This window comes from Falco cherrug, chromosome 9 (genome assembly GCF_023634085.1).
Source record: "Falco cherrug isolate bFalChe1 chromosome 9, bFalChe1.pri, whole genome shotgun sequence".
Taxonomy (NCBI): domain Eukaryota; kingdom Metazoa; phylum Chordata; class Aves; order Falconiformes; family Falconidae; genus Falco; species Falco cherrug.
This window is the reverse complement of record NC_073705.1, coordinates 10,300,682-10,320,507: the sequence shown is the minus strand read 5'-3', so window position 1 is coordinate 10,320,507 and position 19,826 is coordinate 10,300,682. Positions and strand designations below refer to the sequence as shown.

General features: G+C 51.2%; 1 protein-coding gene across 1 annotated transcript in view; it reads right to left on the bottom strand.

The window, feature by feature from the left end:
- The window catches only part of NACC2 (NACC family member 2), a 61,663-nt gene extending 42,073 nt beyond the window's left edge, over positions 1 to 19,590 (bottom strand). The window contains exon 1 of the mRNA XM_055720061.1: positions 19,481 to 19,590. The gene's annotated coding sequence lies outside the window, so the exon portion shown is untranslated. The remainder of the gene's footprint in view (positions 1 to 19,480) is intronic.
- Positions 19,591 to 19,826: the final 236 nt, after the last annotated feature.

The window sequence follows — 19,826 nt, the reverse complement described above, 5'->3', positions numbered from 1 at the left end:
AACTCCTCCAGGCTAGCAAAAGAACTGCAGATTTAACATGCGTTCAGTTGCAAATCAAAATGTTTTAATGGCTCTCTATCACTAAGACCTATTTTTCGTTTTCTTTTGTGTGGTGTTTGTTTAAAAAAAAAACCAACACAAAACAAAAAGAACTCAGAAAGACAAAAGCATAACCCCACAACTACAGGGATCGCCTAAACCAAGATTTGCTAAATGACAATTTTCGTGAACTCATTTTTCTTACTACACAAGATATTTGTAAAGTCATCGGTGTTGCTGCTGCAATCCAAACATGCAAAAGGTTTCCACACATTTCATTAAGCAGAATGAACTAACTGTGGGGGTCACTTTGACTTTTTTTTTTTTTTTTAATTTAGCCTTAATTCTGATTTAAGATTTAGCTCCTTTCCCAAACAGAAGTTCACAAAAGCAAAGACTCACACTTGCAGCCGTAAAGCCTCTTGCTGTGCACCCACGTAGACGCAGTTTGTTATCCATTTTTTTTTACCTTGCAGAACCCAAATAAAACCGCCCTGTGACTCTGCCACGATTTCTTTTCGGGGAGCTCTCCCCAAGCCAGGCTGAGCAAACAGCCCCTCGCTGCTTTTTCCACTTCTTCCAGCGTTTACTGTTCACCTACTTGGTCCATGAGTGCCCTCCCAACCAGCACAGCAGCACCTGCGGTTCATCGCCCACACTCCTTTGCAGTGACCGCAGCGCTCCGCACTGCTGCTACAGGCACGGAGGGAAGGGACGGGCTTGGTGTGACAACCCCAGCCACACTGGGGGACAGGGCCAGCGTTGAGGGCTTCCTATTGCTACAGCCCCAGCTCGCATCACCTCCAAGCAGAGCTGGGTTTGGGGTTTTTTTGGTTTGGGGGTTTGGTGGGGATTTTTTTGTTGGTTTTTTTTGGGTTGGGGTGTTTTTTAATTGCATCTAAGCAAGCCCTATCCCAACAAAACCCAAGCCTCAGCACCATTAACCAGAACCCACCAAATGGGTCCCTTCCACTGCCATGGTCTGTAAGGATCCAGCCTCCTGAAGCCAGCCTGGTCCACGTACCGGGATCTGCAGCTGCAGCTCCCGGAGGAAGATGACTAGTCAGCACATGAGGCATGAGCCACAGCCCATAATCACCTTCACCTGAACCGCGGCGCCTTCGGCTACCCAGTAGGAAACAGAGAACCCTTTTAGCCAAATCATTACAAAATCATGCTTTAAAGTTATTACCCAAACCTCCCAAATCCATAGTTTTGCAAAGGTAAGAGGGGTCTCCTGGGAGAGGAGGCGAACAGTATCCATGAGTTTCTCATGACCTTACGGAGATTGCCATGACAACACCGCTTCGATCCTCCAAACATGGATATATTCATTTGCACTAGTGTGATTGAGAATAATTAGAGCGAGATTCCCCGAGCCGGGGAGTCACAATCGTACAGCGGTTCATGGCAGCGGAGCCCAAGTTTTGAGGGAAGCAGCCTCAAATTTAAATGTAAAAAAGAAAACCGACAACACTCTTTAGAGCCGCGTGACCTAATTCATTATAAAGAATGTCAGTTAGCAAACCTTTTAAATAAAACATTAAGCTAGAGGTAATTTGAAGCCTTGTGGATTTTGTTTTACTCAATTATTTTCTAATGCTTCAACTTCAAGAATAAATATGCAGAAATAAAAAAAAATACTAAGGGTTTCATTTAATTCTTTTTCAAAAGAAATGAAGACATTCATACTAAACCCAAATACCCTCAACCGAGCCAGATTTTTAATTAAAACTTTTCTGTCCTACAAGATTCTTCAAGGTTGTACTATCTGCTTCCACATCCACGAGCCAGCATCACACCTGCAGATGGGCAAGCACCTAATTCACGTTGGCATAACCTCTACCATGCACTAAATTTATTTTTTTTTAATTCCTTGCCCGTAATTTACATAACCAGTTGCCATTCTCATGCTGTTTGTTGGGAAGAGTGTCCCTCCAGCAGAGACAGCAGCAGATCACATTGGCCCCCGCTTTGGTTCTATCAATGCGTGATGGTGACGGCGTGGCTGGAGCGAGGCAGGCAGGGATGAACAACTCGGCAAAGAGCAGTGGCGGATAAAAGCCACTGTTGATCTGCACAGTGTAACATGAGGTTAATTGGGAAAAGGGAGAAAACAAAGGGAAGGAGCTTGATGATTAGTGCTGCAAATGCTCTTTAAGAAATACTATAAACCCCAAAGAAATTCATGCTGCAGCCCATCTCAGAGGCTGGGCTTACCTACAGAAAGAAGAATTTGAGTCTAGAAAATTTCACTGTATTTTAAAAGACTCTAAGGTCTTCCTTCAACCTGGACAAGCTTTTCTGAGTGTTTTGACCCATCACTGGGCAGGTTCCCAATGGGAAATAGGTGACTGATGTGAACAGGCACCCAGCCTCTCCAGGAGGTCCAGGTGCTGCTCTGGACACAACCCAGCTCCATGCTGGGCTCACACCTGAGTCCACCACCATACAGCAACCCTGATCTTTGCATTTACAGTCTTTTTCAAAAGATAAAGGAAAAAACAGCCACTTATATGCAGTCCTGGTGGGGTTTTTTAATTTCCTAACCATTACAGCAGTCCAAGGGAAAAAAAATTCACCCTACTCCCTTGACATGGAATACTCCCGGATATATTTCCAACTGGAAATACAAGAGGAACATGGGAAAAGAGAAATCAGTTGTCCAGCATGAGCAATAACTCTGCTGTCCCAGTTGAAGCCAGCACTGGGCACGCACACAGGCAGATTCGACACCAGCAAGCCCAGCAGCGCAGCCCACCTCTGAGGACAGAGCCCACCCAGGACAGGAAAAAAAAAAAAAAAAAAAGAGGAAAAAAAAAAAAGAAGTTTAGAGCTAAATATTTTATTTCCATTTGGCAGCATCACTGTTTTCAAGAGGATACCAGGAAGAAATTTGCAGAAAAGTGCTCAACACCGCTCCGCCAGCAAGTCCGCACCACAAAACACTCAGGAGACAAAGAATGCCAGAAGATAAAAAGATTCCTTTCTGCCACTGTGTTTAGAGTAAAACACCACGCTACTTTGATTTATCCTTCCATGTAATCTTGGAAAAAAAGTAAAATAAGTCACCCCTTCCCAGGAATTCATTAAGTGGGTTCCAGCGTGCACCTCCACGCTCCAGCTCGCCGTGGGGGGCAAGCAGGGTACCAGGAGATGCCCGGGGCAGGCCATGGAAAGCACAGGGCAGAGCTGACTCTTGTAATCGCTCACTGCTGTAATTATCACATCGCAACCACACCCTGGGGCCACTTTCAGGGTATTAAAAGTTCTCCTCCGTGCCACCGAAGTACAGTATCTCGCACTGGGAGCCGGTACAAACAGTGGTACCCAGCTGAGCAGCATCATGTGCGTGGCACTGCTGCATCCCCCCGCCCTGGGCGCTCCGACCCCGCTCTCACCAAGGGCCTCTTTTCAAGATCGAAAACTACTGATGAATCCATTTCTCTGCAGCAGAGAATAAACAAGGATTAGTATTCACCCGTTCATAACAGGGAAACCCTGCAGCTAGAGGTGGAGTCAGTCAATGCCTGAACATCCAGCCTAAGTTGCTTGACGAATGCTAACTACAACTCCCAGCTTATTTATCTAATTTGGTTTGATTTTAAAATATTGAGTTATCTAACCAGACACACACAAAAAAAAAATCTGAAAATTTCCCATGCTATGAAAACTCCCTGTGCCATTTTATGGTGCTACAATTCAATATATATTTCTGAATTTTACTGAGTTTTATCAATCACATTTGTATTGAGAAATGCCTAAAAAAAATTCAGGGCAAAGGCTACCATTTTTCAAAATGATCTTAAGTGCCTGAAAAATAGGGTCCTACAGTGAATGAGCCTTTCCAATTCTGACTGTGATCCGTAGCCTGTAAATATTTCAGTCATTTAAACCCGTTACAATATTTACTAGGGTCTATTTTTGTCAATCAATCTATAATAAGAGCAGAACATCCCTTTACATACCTATAAAATAATACTCTCTACTTGAGTAGGGTCTGGTTTCTGTATTAGAAAAGGGCAGCTCTGAACTGATACAACCAGTTTGTCACACAAAAAAAAAAAAAAAAAAAAAAAAAGAATATGGAGGAGGGATAGAGTCAGTGGCACAATCCACAATGACTTCAGCCAGGCCAGGATCTCCTCCAAGAACAGGCTGATGATGCTCAGAGAAATGCGAAGAAAAACGGCAGGACCACCCGTCCCACTGCGGGCATCTGTGGTCCCACCTCCCATCACCCAGGCAGTGCCTTTTATTCAGGATGGTCTTACTGGTCCCAGTGATACAGAACCTTAACAGTGCCATAAATGTGGAATATTGAACATCTGGGGAACCTGTCACTGCAAAATAAGTCGGGCAGCTACAAGCACTGCTCATGGTGAAGGCGATGCTCCGCACCCCTGCCCGCTGGAAAGACGAGACACACCACCAAATAATTCCAGAGAGCAATGAATAGCTGAACGCTGTCAGAGCCTGTACTGACTATCAGTACAGATTTAAAACAACGATCTAAATGCGAAAAGCCTGTCTATTCCTGAGCCCATGAGGTACAATACTCTCCCCCCCAGCCCCAGCCCTCATTTTAAAATTCATCCTTTATCAGCTTGAGTTGAGAAAATCCAGTAGAAAGGCACAAATGGATTGTGCTAGTAAGCAGAAAAACTGTTACATCTTCTGAATGTAATTTTGCCAAAAGCCTCTGCACAATTTTTTTTGTCACGCTTTGCATTATGAAGGAAATTTCTTTTTAGAAGAACAGGAGAATGATTTGCATAATATTCTTTGCAAGTTAATATCAGCCTCTGATAATGATCTCTGCATAATGCAAAAACGTTTGAGAAGACTGTTACAACACTAAGTAATCATATTTTAAATTATGTTTCCCTTTATAGAAAGGTGTTGCAAAAACACACAGACATGAAATCTGTCTGTTGAAGTCCCAAGAACCACCTGACCATCTTCCCACTATTCTACTGTTACAGATTGCAACACTGCCTTTCAAAATCTTACAAAACAAATTACACTGCAACAGTCTGGCTTCACAGAAGGCAGAGCTTTTTCCTGTGCTGATGCTCCAGCACATTACATTTCACAAGAGCTTCTGATGTACTGCACAAGTTAAGCAAGGACCTAGAAATTAAGATGGAACACAATTAGACGTACCGCAGTAATTAAGGCAGAATCTCCTGGCCGCGCCGTCACTAAGCTGTGCCACGCCACGACGGAACACCGAGTGGAGGTGGCAGCACCGGGGCATACCCCAACTGCCACCAGGTACTGGGGACACTGGTTTATCTGGGTCACTCCTGCTCGGTGGGCTGCAGAGCCACGCACAGAGCACCAGAAGCGATGACTGTGCCACCACTGCCACGTCCCCACGGCACAAAAAGGTGTCCCCTCCGGCAGCCAGCGATCTTCCCAAAATCTCTCCGAGGGATTAGGTGTTGTGTGATGCAGTCACAAGATCTCTGCTAACGCCATCATTCATGCCTAATTAGGTCAGGAACTAAACATAAAAAGAAGAGGTCCAGGAGGAAGCCATTTATACAAGCCTGCCGAGCAGCAACCTATTAGATGTGGGCACTGGCTATTTCCCTCAGCCCATCTCAAACAGGGGATGTGGGTGGGAAGCTAATGCACTGGGATATTAAATGCTTAATAAGTCACTAAGACTTAACCACAACCAAGTGGTTTAAACCTGAGCTAACCTTCCCCAAACTAAAATAAAACTGCGAAAGGAACAGAGAGAGGTTCCTGGGACAACCGCTGCGCAAGGCAATAAAATGCAGGAGTCGTACGCTTCGATGAAGCAAAGGCAGAGAACGCTTTCAGCCCAATCTATTTCTCATCATAGCAATGATGTAACAGTCTCGGAGGAAAGCATGAGGCAGGATCCACGGCGTAGGCTGCGCTCCCGAGAGTATGGTATGTACCCCAGAGAGCCACTGTCCCCAGCCCCTGCCCATAGCATCCTCAGGACCACAGAAGAGAGCACATATAGTCCAGCTCGTGCTACCCACGTCTCTGACATATACAACAGGGCATCATTCAGCCTTGAGGGTGGGTGGTGTTTTTCCCCACCTACAAAACTAAGTCTAAAATTCAAATACCAGATCTGGGCAGCCAAGGCACGGAGAAAACAGCCTCCTGCCCGTCAGAGTGCGCTCGGCAAGGCAGCTGTGTGTGCAACAGCTGCACTTGGTGCAGAAAGCGTAACAGAGCCTGTGGTCACTCCTCTCCCCTACACGTTTTGGTAACCTGCAGTTTGTCCAGCCGCGTTCAGCAACAGGCAGGAGAAGAACAACCAGAGTAAGTTCTCAGGCCACAGACCAGCTAGAAAGTGTTTGGGGAGCATTTCTGCAGACGCTTTTGGTGGCACTGGCTGTCACAGTGCCATCAACCCATGTACATGCTCCGAGGTTTTTGCAGGGCCTTCAGCACCTCGAGTCGCCACACACCAGGCTGTACCCACAGATGCTCCAGCACTGCGGACACAACCCCCTCCATCCCCACCAGGCTGTGGGGCACAGTGTGGGGCCAGACACTTTTGCAGTGTATTGCCAGGTGCCAGCACACCCTGCCTGGGAGCAGCTCAGGCTGATCCCCCCCCAGTGCTCCAACCCCATCCTACCACAGAACCATGGAACCACAGAATGGTTTGGGTTGGAAGGGACCTTAAAGATCACCCAGTTCCACCCCCCTGCCATGGGCAGGGTCACCTGCCACTAGACCAGGTTGCTCCCAGCCCCGTCCAGCCTGGCCTGGAGCACTTCCAGGGATGGAGCATCCCCAGCTGCTCTGGGCAGCCCGTGCCAGCACCTCAGCACCCTCATGGTGGAGAATTTCTTCCTAACATCTAATCTAAATCTGACCTCTTCCAGCTTAAAGCCATTGCCCCTTGTCCTATGACTACATGCCCTTGTAAAAAGGCCCCTCCCCAGCTTTCCTGTTGGCCCCTTTAGGTACTGGAAGGTGCTCTAAGGTCTCCTGGAGCTTTCTCTTCTCCAGGCTGAACAACCCCAGCTCTCTCAGCCTGTCCTCACAGGAGAGGTGCTCCAGCCCTCTGATCATCTTCGTGGCCTCCTCTGGACTCGCTCCAACAAGTCCATGTCCTTCTTATCTTGGGGGGGTACCAGAGCTGGACGCAGTCCTGCGGTTGGGGTCTAATGACGGAGCAGAGGGGGAGAAGCACCTCCCTTGACCTGCTGGCCACTCTTCTCATACCTTTTAACGAGCTTCAAGCAGTTCCTTGCTATACCTCACCATGGGCTTCCTCGAATGGGTTTGCAAACTCCTTGCCCTCCCATCACCAGAAACACCGATGCTGAACCCACTAGCAGCGGTGTCCTCATCTCTGTGCTGGAGACAGGTCATCAGGTTCCTCTGCAGCTCCCAGACTCGTGCAACGGTGACCGAAATGAAACCCAGCGATGGATGCAACGCTGGCAGAAGGGGAAATCAGTGGCTGCCCCAGGCTGCTGTGCTCCAGTGCAGACCATGCCTGCGGCCACGGCACACACTGAACGGCAGTACGGGCTCAGGGCGCACAGCAGCTGCTGGAGCCACCGATCTGGTGCTGGGCAGAGCACTCATTACAACTCTCTAATAAGCAGATTTAAAATCAGCTGACTTGGTTTGCAGAGATGCGAGCTGTGACTGCAGCAGGGAAGCCCAGCTACTGGCTCGCAGGGGATGCAGTCACACAGAAAGCCCACACAGAGGTGGCCACTCTGCCCACGGAGCCACCAGCACCTCTGGCCGCATCCAGCTGCGTCTCCAGCAAACCTGCAGAAGAGTCTCCATGAACAGTAGTGTGGGCAATGAATTTGCCCACTCTCTGAGTTCCAGATCACAACTGGTCCTTCTTCATGATGCTACAGCACGGTGGGGCCCGGGGTGAAGCCCCTAATGCCCTGACTCTGCAGGGACACCCAGCAACACGAGCAGCACTGGGAACTTGGGGTGGTTTTTGTCGTTTTGTTTTTTCAAAAACTTGCAAGCAAATCTCTCCTTCCCTTCCCCCAGCTGACATGTCCATCCACACCGGTGCATGGTACCACCAAACACAGCTCATATGCCACACACACACACCCCTACATGCCTCATCACCTGGATGCCAAGAGGGAAAGCTTCTCCAACGTCCAGCAACCACCGCAGCTGTCAGCACGTGCACCTGGGAGATGACAAGGGTGTAGGAACTGCCTCATGAACTGCCTGAACCAAATACATCTATCGTTAATGCTAGATGTTGTGTTTTACACACCCCTGAGGCACAGAGGAAGAGGTCAGGAGCAGGCTGGAGGGTGGCGAGCCTGTGAGACACTCCAACGATTTCTACAGCGCGTATCCGTGCTGCACAGCCAAGGGAGGCTGCGAGAGCATGGCTCCTGTGGGGCTGGCACTCGGCATTAACTTGTGTTGCTTTATATTGCAATATTGCAATTGAACCGTATAATAAACTGCTTTAAGAATCAGCGGGGGGGAAATACCACTGTGGAGGTGTGAGAGCTGCATTTGTTCCTCCAGGTGGTATAAACACATCATGACTTTCACTATATGAAACCTTATAAAGCAGTAAAGGCTACCTGGAACATTTTTGTTGTTTAAAAATCACTTAAAAAGTGACACGATGCACCATGGACATCACCCGGGGACACGAACCACTGTACTGGTCCTCTGTATTTTGCTGGTGGCCATACAGAAAAAAAGTAACGCCCGATGCTCTGCCGAGCTGTGGTGGGGCGCATGGCCTGGACCAGACACAGTGCAGGTTCTGCTCTGGATGCAGACCATGGGTGAGGTTTGTCCAGAGCTCACCACGGTGTCAGGCAGGTGGTACTCACAAGCCTGCAGATCTTTGCTCATCTCTCAGGCAGGAGCTGCCAGGAGGCAGCAGCTCCCTGCCGTCAAGACCTTCTGCAGGGGCTGGCAGCACTCAGGCGAGCACAGACTGGATCTTTCTCAAAGCATCCATTGGACTTGAGTTAAAAAATATAACTAGCAGTGTCAGTAAGCCTCAGTAAAAAACCAAGAGATCTGGTCTACCTGCAGAAAACAACCTCTCCGTGCAGCGCGACCGCTGCCAGGACAGCTCAGCTCCAAGCCCTGCTGCGCACACGACGGCTGCCTCCAAGGACATGCTGTGATTTCATCACTCAGTTCTTCCACCCGCTCCAAGCTGCACTGCCCTCCTATCCCACCCGCAGCAGCCACAGCTCCCTTCCAAAGAGCAAAAAGTTAAGTTCTCCCTCCTGTGTCGTTTCCTGTGCCGAATCCAGAGCAGTCAGCAAGTACTGCAGGATACACCTCCCCTAAGGCCACTCTCAAACAAGACAACAGCCAGTTTGGGATCTTAAGGGGAAGGTAAATGAGGAAACTTGCTAAATTTGATTGTAAAAATATTCATGAAGATACCAAGCAGCTCGGGTACCTCCAGCTCTCTGCAGAAGTGCCCACCAACTCGCAGGGAAATGCACAGGCGCTTGTCCAAGCCTTTGAAGGGTCTCGAGCGGGGACCACCAGGCAGCCATGTAAGCCCGTGGAGAGGGATGGACACTACCAGGGTATCACTGACAGCAGGACAGCAACTGACCTTACAACTGTGATGGGCTCTGACAAGGCAACGGCTTGAGATGCACCGGCTCCTGTGCTCCTCTCCAGGCTGGTGCCCACTGGGAGGCAGAATGGGACAGCACATTACGGTCTCTTCCCCAAACTGGTTCATGAATCTTCAAGGATACAGGACGAGAAATCTTAACAATGCCATGCAAGGATATAAAAGCTGCTTTATGCTGAAATCAGCACTGCAATCTGAAAGCAGAAGTGTTGTCACCATTAGTGGACCTGAAAACCATGCAGAGCCAAGCCACCCCAGCTGGCAACACAGGGTCTCCAGCCCTCATTGCCCCGCTCTGTGGTAAAGCACCCTCAGGCTCCACACCTGCACTGCACGCACCTTGGGCTCAATCTACATTTTTAGAGACGCACAATAAAAAACACCAATGAAAAAAACCCAAACAACCCAAAAACAAACCACCCAAGAGTCATCTGAAAGACCAGTTATTAGATTGCTTGAAATGACTTGAAATGAAATTCCCACAGATTTTATTGGACTGCTCAAATATTGATCCTGGTGTCCTTCTCGCTCGCTTTGCAACGCAGAAATACACCTTGCTAGAAATCCCACCTGTGTGCTGAGCCAGGAACACGCACGGGGAACGTCTGGGGTTGCTTTGGTTTGTTCCCTCTTCCTTGGCCTCCAACCACCAGCGCACATCAATACAAGAAGCCAGGAGCTTCACACAGTAATTCCTTTGTTCCCTGCCTGCGCGCCTGCAGCACGCCGAGCGATGGCAGAGCACGGGAAGCCTCCGTGCCCACGCAGGAACAGGAGCGTGCAACACGTGCCGCAGCTCCCATCCCGGGTGGTTGCCTCTCTGGTGGTCATCACCTGGCTGTATCTCGGAGGGCTTCTGGACCAGGTAACCCTCAGGAGCCTTCCAGATCCCCTGCCCTCAGGAATTCCCTCCCCATGCAGAATCCCCATGGGACTGTAGGAGAGGAGGGCAGAGAGAGCCTGAGCACACCGGGATATTCTGCTGGGCTCTGTGTCGCTCTGGTGAGGCTTCCCGTCCCCTCCCAGCCCCTGAGATTGTTTAACCTGACTGGCACAAACGCTGTTGGTTTCACCCACAGGTACAAAGCAGCACCCTGGGGTGCACCTGTGCCAGTGCACCCCCAGTTCATCTGCCCAGCACAGCTGGGACACAGATGGGTCATGCTCCGGCGAGGTCTCCCCCATTCCTGTCAAATAAGATGGTGTTTGGATCCTCATCCCAAATTCTCAGGTTACAAAACCACGCAGTGCCTCAACACTTGACAAATAACACCAACAGTATACATTATTTTTTTACCTACATAAAAAGAAAATAAAACAATGAAACCCCAGCCTCTGCTGCGTGTCAATAGCTACTTCAGAGCTCCAAGCAAGCGCCTCCATCACCCCGGCCATCCAGTATCCCAGTCCCTGTGGTGAGGTGCCAGCAGCACGCTCTGTGCTTCATGGCTCACTTCACAAGGCATGTGCCCAGCCCCAAGAAGCTCCATCATTCTCTCCCAAGCCCTGCAGATGTTTCAGCTCAAGCCGGCCTCCTGGCCAGCACCCCAACATCCCCTCCCTCACTTGACTGCCTGCGCAGTAAAGCACCACGCAACGGCACTGCGAGCTCAGAGGAGAGTGGAGCAGCTGGAAGGCAACAGCTCTGCAACTTCCAAATTCCTATTTAGCTTCTTTTAAAAAAAAAATAAATAAATAAAAAAATCACACTCGCAGCATAAATGCAAGCTGGGCTGGTACTTCGCTCCTCCCTCATTGGGATGCGCTCATCCTTAACTTACAGCTCATCCTTAACTTACAGCTCATCCACTCACGAGGTGCATCACAGCCTCCTTAGCAGCTCACACCCCCTGTTAACACGCCAGTGCCCCATCCCGATGGTGAGGACAGCTGCCTGCTTCTCCAAAGGACCTGCCCTTCCCAAGTTCTCCAGCATCTCGCGGGAGGTGAGGGAGATGTGCAGCTCTTGGCCAGCACAGGGCAAAGCTCTGGAGAAGGTGTCCAGAAGCCTTGGATGGGGCAGCTCAGAGTGTCCTGGATGGGCTGGAGCCTTGGCAAGGCTGGAGCGGCCGAGTGCAGCCCCTGGCCCGGACGGAGCCGTGGCATGGATCCTGGGAGCTGTCTGATGAGTCAAGAAGTCCCACTGTTCAATTCACAGCCTGGGAATTAGTCAATCCTCCTCTTTCGCCTGGGGTGGGGAGTGGGGCCTGGCCCCCATCCAAATATTGTGTAAACTGGAAAAAAAACCAACCAACCCTATTTAAAATAACCAAAACAAACCCCAAAACAGTTAAGCTGTAGAATTACTGTTTTGGAGGAATGGGGGAAAGCTGAAGCTGTAACAGCAAGTTCTCCCATTCCCTTCCTCTGAGAGCCTTAAAAAGGCTTCCCACCATCCCGCTACGGCCCTTCTCACATTACACTTGGACAAACCAAAGGGAAGCCTGGTGCTCAAGGTCAGGGTGACAGCCAGCCACCCAGGAGCCCAGCCCGGGGGTGCCCAGGGGTGCCCAGGGGTCTGCTCCAGCCACCGGCTGCTGCTCCGGCTGATGGGCAAGCCCTGCCCCGGTGGGGATTCCGGCAGGGGAGGGATGGAGGAATGGAGCGATGAGGCTGTTCTCTGTCGGCTTCAATTCCATGGATGCCCACGCAGAAAGCTAACACAACCTTCCCAACTTCTACTTTTTTAAAAGGCTTTTCTCTCTCTCTCCTTCCCCCCCAGTTTTTAAAATCCAATTATAGCACGACTCTCTCAGCAGGGGTCAGTGTAGAATAAGAATCGCCAGAGTTAATGGACATAAGACCAAGAAAGATTAATGCCTAAATGGTTTCAAAAGTTGTATGATGCTGATTTCATTAACATTTTAATTGTAATGTATCTTTTTAATCTTCTTTCACACTAATGGTTTTATATGCTTCAAAAAAAAAGAAAAAAACTGCTGACAACAAAAATATCAACATACCAAAATTAACAGACGGAACTGAGTGCTATAATGGGAACTGAATGAAATGCAGAAAACCGTGTTAATGATGCATTAAGAGTAGGAATTGTGCTCAGACAAGAGTCAAAAATTCAGCACTACAGTTGCATGCCCTGTCTTTGCCTCCCCCAGATATTCAGCACAACCCCAGATACGTGCCTTTCAGCTGTGCTGTGCTGAAGCAATAACCCAGGCAACATTACCGAATGCATGCACAGATTTAGCCAAAAGAGAAAAAAAAAAAGCGTGCTTTAAACTTGCAATTAATCTAATTTAATCAGGGTGATAGACCAGAGCAGAAGATTCAGAGGAGGCTTCTGCTGCTGCTGCTGACCATGACCCTTTATTGAACGGCACCGACGCTGCTGTCACCGCTCTGCAGGCTCAGGTACCACGGCCACAGCAGAATTCAGACGTGAAAGATGCAGTTACAACCACCGTGCAAAATTTTATTTTCCTTAATTAGAAGACAATTAAACCTAAGCAGTAATGTTTCATTAAGCATGGGCATGTATTGATGATGTTAGCACGTATAAACGAAGGGAGGCACAAAAGAAGGTAATTGCAGAGCAGACAGATGAAATTTCAAACAACTTTTCTTTGTAGAAACGAGCGACTGAGCGATACAGATGCCTTGACCTGCCTGTGAGGCTGGGCTGCAGCTACAGGAGCCATGCAAAACCCGCAGCGTTTCACTTCGCAGTCCATCTCCCTGCTAACGAGTTCTGATGATCTAGTCGGAGTGATACAAACCCTCCACACCAGCACCTGGCAAACTGCAAAACCCTAGAGTTCGCAACAAGAGCGTGACTCCAGCCATATTTGTAACAGAACGTAACCAAAAAGCAGATTCTCATACCCAGGTTGAGTCCTACGAAGGACTGGCCACAGCCAGCGCAGCACTTTGCAGGTTTCCAGCGAAGGGGCACCTATCCAGAGGGGCTGCCCCTGCCTGGGGGCATCTCCTGCCAGCAGGATCTGAGCTGTGAGCTCTGCACCCAAGAGCCACACTGCAGGAGGGGTCTGTGGCCCACCAGGGTGGCCCAGCCCAGCCCACTGGACGTCTCCCACCCGACACTGGCCATCCCCATCCCTTGGAAATCAAGGCATTTTAACCACCTTCAAATAGATCAGACCTCACTCCCCATGTGTTTCGGGCACACGGCCGTCGCCTTCTGCCTTGAAACACCAACCCTTCCCACACCCACCCGTTACACCTCTACCCAGCATAATCCCTCCAGAGCTTAGCGCCCTGCAAAGCACCGAGCACCAAAACATTATCACTCCTTTGCCGTGTCATCACTAAACAGCGTCTTCTACAGCATCTCTGCGAGGAAGTATGTTATTTCCAAACCTAACCCTCCTCTTCCTAATGCCTCATATAATCGGAGCGTAAATGTTTGTCCTATGACAGAGAGAACTGGCATGTTAAACACGTCCCCCCACACAAAATACATATATATATAACCGAGGCTGCCATATGCTTCCCCAGTGGATATCATGATAGGAACGCGCGCATGGAGCCGAGCCAGCGCTGGCACTCGAACACAGGACCCTTTCCACACAACTGCTCTGCCACCGAGCCCACGAGCCTGAGTAAGCACAAGCTCCGTCGTATTTAACTTGCGATCCTTCGCACACGCTATTCTTCACTGTGCTGCCGAAATTCAGTCTCCAGACACCCGGGGATGAAAAACATCTGGCTCCTCTCCCCGAATCGATAGATCCAGAAGAGCCCTGATTGCCACAAATGAGATGCTGCAAAGAAAAGGAGGATTTTTCTTCTCCTGTTTTTTTGCAAATGATTAATAGATCCTGATACTGGCTTTATTGCTGTGAGGATGACACCGGGAGGTGAAGTATTTAATCTCATCCCAGTGACTATATATGGTCACTCTGATGGAGTCACCTCCCTCCCCTTACGCTCGGCTGCCCTTCGCTCCTGGCACTAGCCTCCGCAGCAAACTGGCAGTGCTTGGGCACAGCGCCGGTGAGCCAGCAGTCAGCAGACTCCCCACATTAGTACGCTCTCTTCCCCCCTTTCCTATTTTTGGGGGCTTATAATCCCCCCCAAAAACACCTTAAATTGGGAGAAAACCAGAGAGAATACACAAATAATCAGAAAAAACCCCAAACATTTTAAGAGTACTTTATAGAGAACTGTTACATGGGGGGGGGGGGGGACACGACGACACACGAACGAACCCTGTCAAGTTATTTATAGTTATTTATGTTTAAATGCACAATTCATAACTGCTTAGAACTTTTTTTAAAAAAAAATCTTTTTGTGAAAAGTATATCAATTTATTCAGCCCCCACACACTGGTTTGTTATTGGAGGGGAGTTCGTGGCTGCTGAAGCAGGAGCAGTGATTTCTGCACACCCCCCATCCACCCACCTAGGGGGAAAAAATGTGCTGAAATATTTGTCTTCATAGGAAATGCAACACAAAAATGTACTTGACATGCAAATATTTTTTTTTGAAGTCTGACGTGAGGACCTCTAACAAGACTGAAGCCAAACTGCGACGTCTGTGAACAACCCAGGAACACGCAGAGCACAAATCCTGTGCCAAGGGCTATTTATCTTCATTTTATCCCATTGAGCCGTGAGCTTTCGGGGGTCTCGGTCACCATACCAAATAATTGCTCTTGTCACCACTGGCCCCAACGCCTCCTCCAGCAAGGAGCTCAGAGGAGGAGCTGGTGCTGTGCACAGGCTGTGGATACCAGCAACCTCCCCCCCATCCATCAGTCCACCCACAGGGCAGCCTCCACTCCAGCTGAATCCGGAGATGAGGAAGAGTGTGGTACCTTCAGTGGGTTGAAACCCCACTGGCCAAGGAAAAGGAGGAAGCTCCACACACTTCTTCCATCACCCAGGACTCTACGTGGCAGGCTCAGTCCCAGCAGTTTGATTTTTATTACCTCCGTCCCCATTTAGGAGTAAGCACATGACAAAAATGAGTGCAATCCTGCACAGTGGAGCTCGCCTGGGGATTGCCTCTCCCTCCCTGGAATCACGGCATTTTAGCAAGTTTTCCTTTAGCAGCAGTATTTGTGGATACAAAGACTGTAGGATTTAGGGGTTTTTTCAAAATTCCTGTTCTGCCTCCAAACATTTGCTTAAAAACAAGTTGAACTTAAAAAAAACCAAAAAAACAAAAAAACAAACCGCTAATGAATCACAGTTCCTAGCAAATGAGCAATTGCAGTTGACACAATGAATTATGCCTGAAGCAAGCTGGGAAACATATTTTGCAAATGATCTCATCCACAGGCAAACCTGGCATGACACTTGATTTGCTAAAAAAGACACAAAGCCTGTCAAAATTCCTGTCACTTCACAAATAAAGTCAGGTAGAGAAAACCAACAGCCTCACCCTCCTTTAAGCATGCTTCACCTATCTCCCAATTGCTCTGCAGGCTTGGTTTAAAAAAAAACAAAACGCCACACACCACCTCCTTTAGGTGTGCCCGATCCAGCCGGGTGCTGAAGGCTGTCGGGTCTTGCTCCCACTTCCCTGGATGAAGAAGGGATGGGATGGGATGGATGAAGACGGGATGGGCTGGACTGGGAGGCTGCTCTCCGGATGGCAACCACGGGCTCAGGCTCAATTGGAGGGCTAATTGCAGCAAGACACAATGCTCCCTCTGGCCATTAGGTATGGCAGGGAGCTGACAATTCAGTTTAATTTCCTCCAGCTGAATGCCTGTATTTTATCTCTTTCATTGCATTCAACTAAACTCAAAGAAATGGGGAGGGGGGGGAGGGGGGGGAGAGAGAAATTAAAAAAAATAGAAGTGTAGTAGGTTTGCATGGCAAGGTTTGGGTAGTGGGGGGGCAGCCCCCCTGCTCTTCAGCATCCCTGGAGCCCTCTAGGACCGGTTCCTTTCAGCCCAGCCCACCCCGTTTCCCCACCTAAAAAGCTGGCTGACTCAGAAAGCCGGGGAGAAAATTCCAACCCATGGCGGGAGCCTCCTCCTAACCCCATTTTGTCAGGCCTGGGTATTTTTAAACACAGGCATCGTACAGAGCAAGAGCAGTCACATCACCCTTCCGCAGGCTGTTTGGCTCTTGATCGCCCATCTCCGCCACCCTTCACTGACCAGTTTAAGTACAGGTGTGTCAATCAAGGTACTGCGCATCCCTGCGGAGCTCCACAGGCCCAGCACCAGCCCCCCAGAAGGCCTGGCAGGGAAATCGGACTTTATAAGACAATCTAAAATAAATATTTCCATCCCAAGGTGAGATGGTTTCGCCCCCGCTGTCGGCTAAGTGCACGCCAGTCCGGAGGTTTCCCTGAAGCCACCCCAGAGTCCAACAGGCTCTGGCAGATTTCTTGGCGCGTCTTCCCCAAGTGCCAACCAGCAACACAGCCTCACACCTGACACCTCCACGTGGGATTTGAACCAAAACCTAATCCAGAAAGGACTTACCCAGACTTTACAGGCAGGCTCCTTCAAGTTCAAGGAGAAAGGATTTCTCTTTTCCGGGCTCACCAGTGATAACCATGCTCTATGGCCCCCGGACCCGCAGCACAACTGCCCCGCAGGGATGCCCATGGGGATGCTGACCTGTCACTAGCACCTGCTGCAAGGGATTGAAATCTGTGAGGGACCAAAATCTGCCCCCCCTGCCCCAAACCCAAGGGGGCTCCCTCAGGGAGGCACAGAGTTACAGCCGGGGAGCAAAAAGCCTTTGCTATTGCAAAAGGGCCGCGAGAACATCACTTCCAAAACCATCCAGCATCGACACACACGTGTCTTACCTAAAGGTGTCCATCATCTCCTAGGAACAGAGGAGGGCTCTGGGAAAAGCCTGGGGAGCCCTCAACAGCCAACCCCCCCAGTGCCAGCACCGAGCACCCTGAGCATCCTGAGCACAGGCACGAGGGGCAGGAAGGGAAAATCTCCCCAGGGGCCTGTTCCCGGCCAGCAGAGGAAGGGTGGTCCAGCCCAACAGCCGAGCCCCTGGGTAAGGGGGTCTGAGCACGGGACCCTGAGGTGTTCCAGGGCAGCACGCTGCCAGGGCAGCGCAGGAACCGCATGTCTCGCCCCCACAGGCTCCTTCCAAGGATGCGCAGGGCTCCGGCGTACGCGCTCACCGACGCCTGACTTTCAGCCAAGTCCTCGTCTTGCCCAGCAATCCCTGGAAGTTTTCTTTGACAAATTTTAAGTTCTAGAAATCCATCCCCACCCTTCGGCATCCAAATACTACAACTCGTCCCCCATGAAGCTGTATTTATAAGGCCTCTACAGGAGGAAAAGCCCCAAAACCACAACAGTTGCAGCCACGGAAGGCCATTTATCCTCAGGAGGAGGAGGAGAAAACCCTAATTATTTTATATTTGCCACTTACTTCAGATCAAACCATTATTACCTCCATTACCCACACCTGGAGGTCACAGGCTTATTGTCCTAGGCTGGGTAAACAACATCAATTCAGCTAATGAGGAAAGGCTTTATGATTTTTAGTTGAAGGGGTTTATTTAATAGCATGTTGTAAGGCAGGTAATTGTGCTTGAACGTCGCACTTTTAGGCGGGACTGGCTCTCCCGTCCACCCCCGGAGGGCACTGGGGACCCCACCGGGTTTGCGCTGCCGCTGCCAGGGCCACCCCAGCAGCCACCGCCGAGAAGCCACCACGAAGGCAGCAATCATTCCCGTTTGTTTACCGATTCCAACTTCTCCTCCTGTTTAATATTTCAGCGGGAGATGCTAAACCCGCCCGCCAGGCCCTCAATTACGCAGGGCGCGAGGCAAGCACTTGGCAGGCACCGAGCCCATCAAGCCGCCTGCAAGCTCGCAAATGCCTCCTGAAAGGAGGGGGGGAAAAAATAGGGAATATTCAAATTAACGAGCCAGCGGGTAATGGAGACTTGACTGGAAGGGATCCTATGCTTTGCCTCGGTGGGTACGAGCGAGCTGGCGGAGCAGGCGATGGACGCCGTCGGGTTATTTTCCGACAGCCGGGAAGATGTTTGGAGAAGTCCTTGAGCGCAGCAGCCGCACTTTAAGGAGAGCAGCCCGCAGCCTGCAGCAGGCAGGGCAAGGCGCCAGCGCTCGCTCCATAAATTCCCAATTTTTCCTATCAAAGCAGGTGAGGACCCTGCCCCTCACCGGCTGGGAGGCACAGCACCCGTCCCACAGGGAGCCCCCCCAGCCATGCCACCGGGAGCCCCCAGCTGCCAGGGGGGCACCGGGCACCGCGGCCAGCATCACTCCCAAGCGCCAGATTTAGGCGTTCGGCTGGGTTCTGGGTGCTTTGCTTTTTTTAATATCTCCCTTTTCCCAGCGTTTTCCTCCCTGGGAAAGTCCAAGCCTGCTCCTGCCTTTTGCCATTAACCCCACCCCCCCCCCCCCCGCCCCAGCCGGCCCCGCAGCCCCTTCCAGGGTATCCCTAAAATCCCATTTTCCACCTTCGTGCAAGACTTGAAAACACCGCAGGAACTAACCCAGTTCACCCCAAACCAGCTCCCCAGGTGGGGTCCCCCACCCCCCAAAATCCTGCACCCCCCTGGGCTGCGCCGGGCTGAGCCCCCCCCGGGAGTGCCCGAGCCCCCCAGGGGGTGAGCGCAGGGGGGATGCAGGGGGGTGCCCGCAGGGGGGTGACTGCAAGGGGGATGCGGGGGGTGCCCGCGGGTAGACGCGCTATGTGCCCCCCCCCCCAAAAAAAAAGAATAATAACGGGGGGGGGGGGACGGGGGGGGGAATAAGGGGGGGCAGGCGCGTGGGTGTGTTGCAGCGCTCCCCCCGGGTTCGGGGGGGGGATTAAAGCGCGACGGGGGGTGGCGGTGCCCGGGGGCCCCCCGCCGCCCCGGCCCGGCCGCGGCGCTCACCTGCGGGGCGCCGCCGGAGCCTGCCCAGGCCTAGGCGGGCGGCGCGGTCCCGGCGGCAGCAGGAAGTGGTTCCGGCCGCTCTCACATGGACTCTCCCTGACCTCGCCCAGCAGCGCCGGCAGCCGCCGCCGCCGCGCAGTGCCGGCCCCGCCGGCCGGGCCGCCCCGCCGCGGGGGGGGAGCGCCGGGGGGGGCGGGGGGAGCGGCGCGGGGCGGACACCGGCCCCACCTCCCGCCACCGCCCGCCGCCCCCGGCCCGGCGGGGGGAGGGACCGCGGGGGGCGGGACCCGAGCGGGCACCCCCGGGCCGGCGGCGGGGCCGGGCACGGCACGGCAGGGCGCGCTTC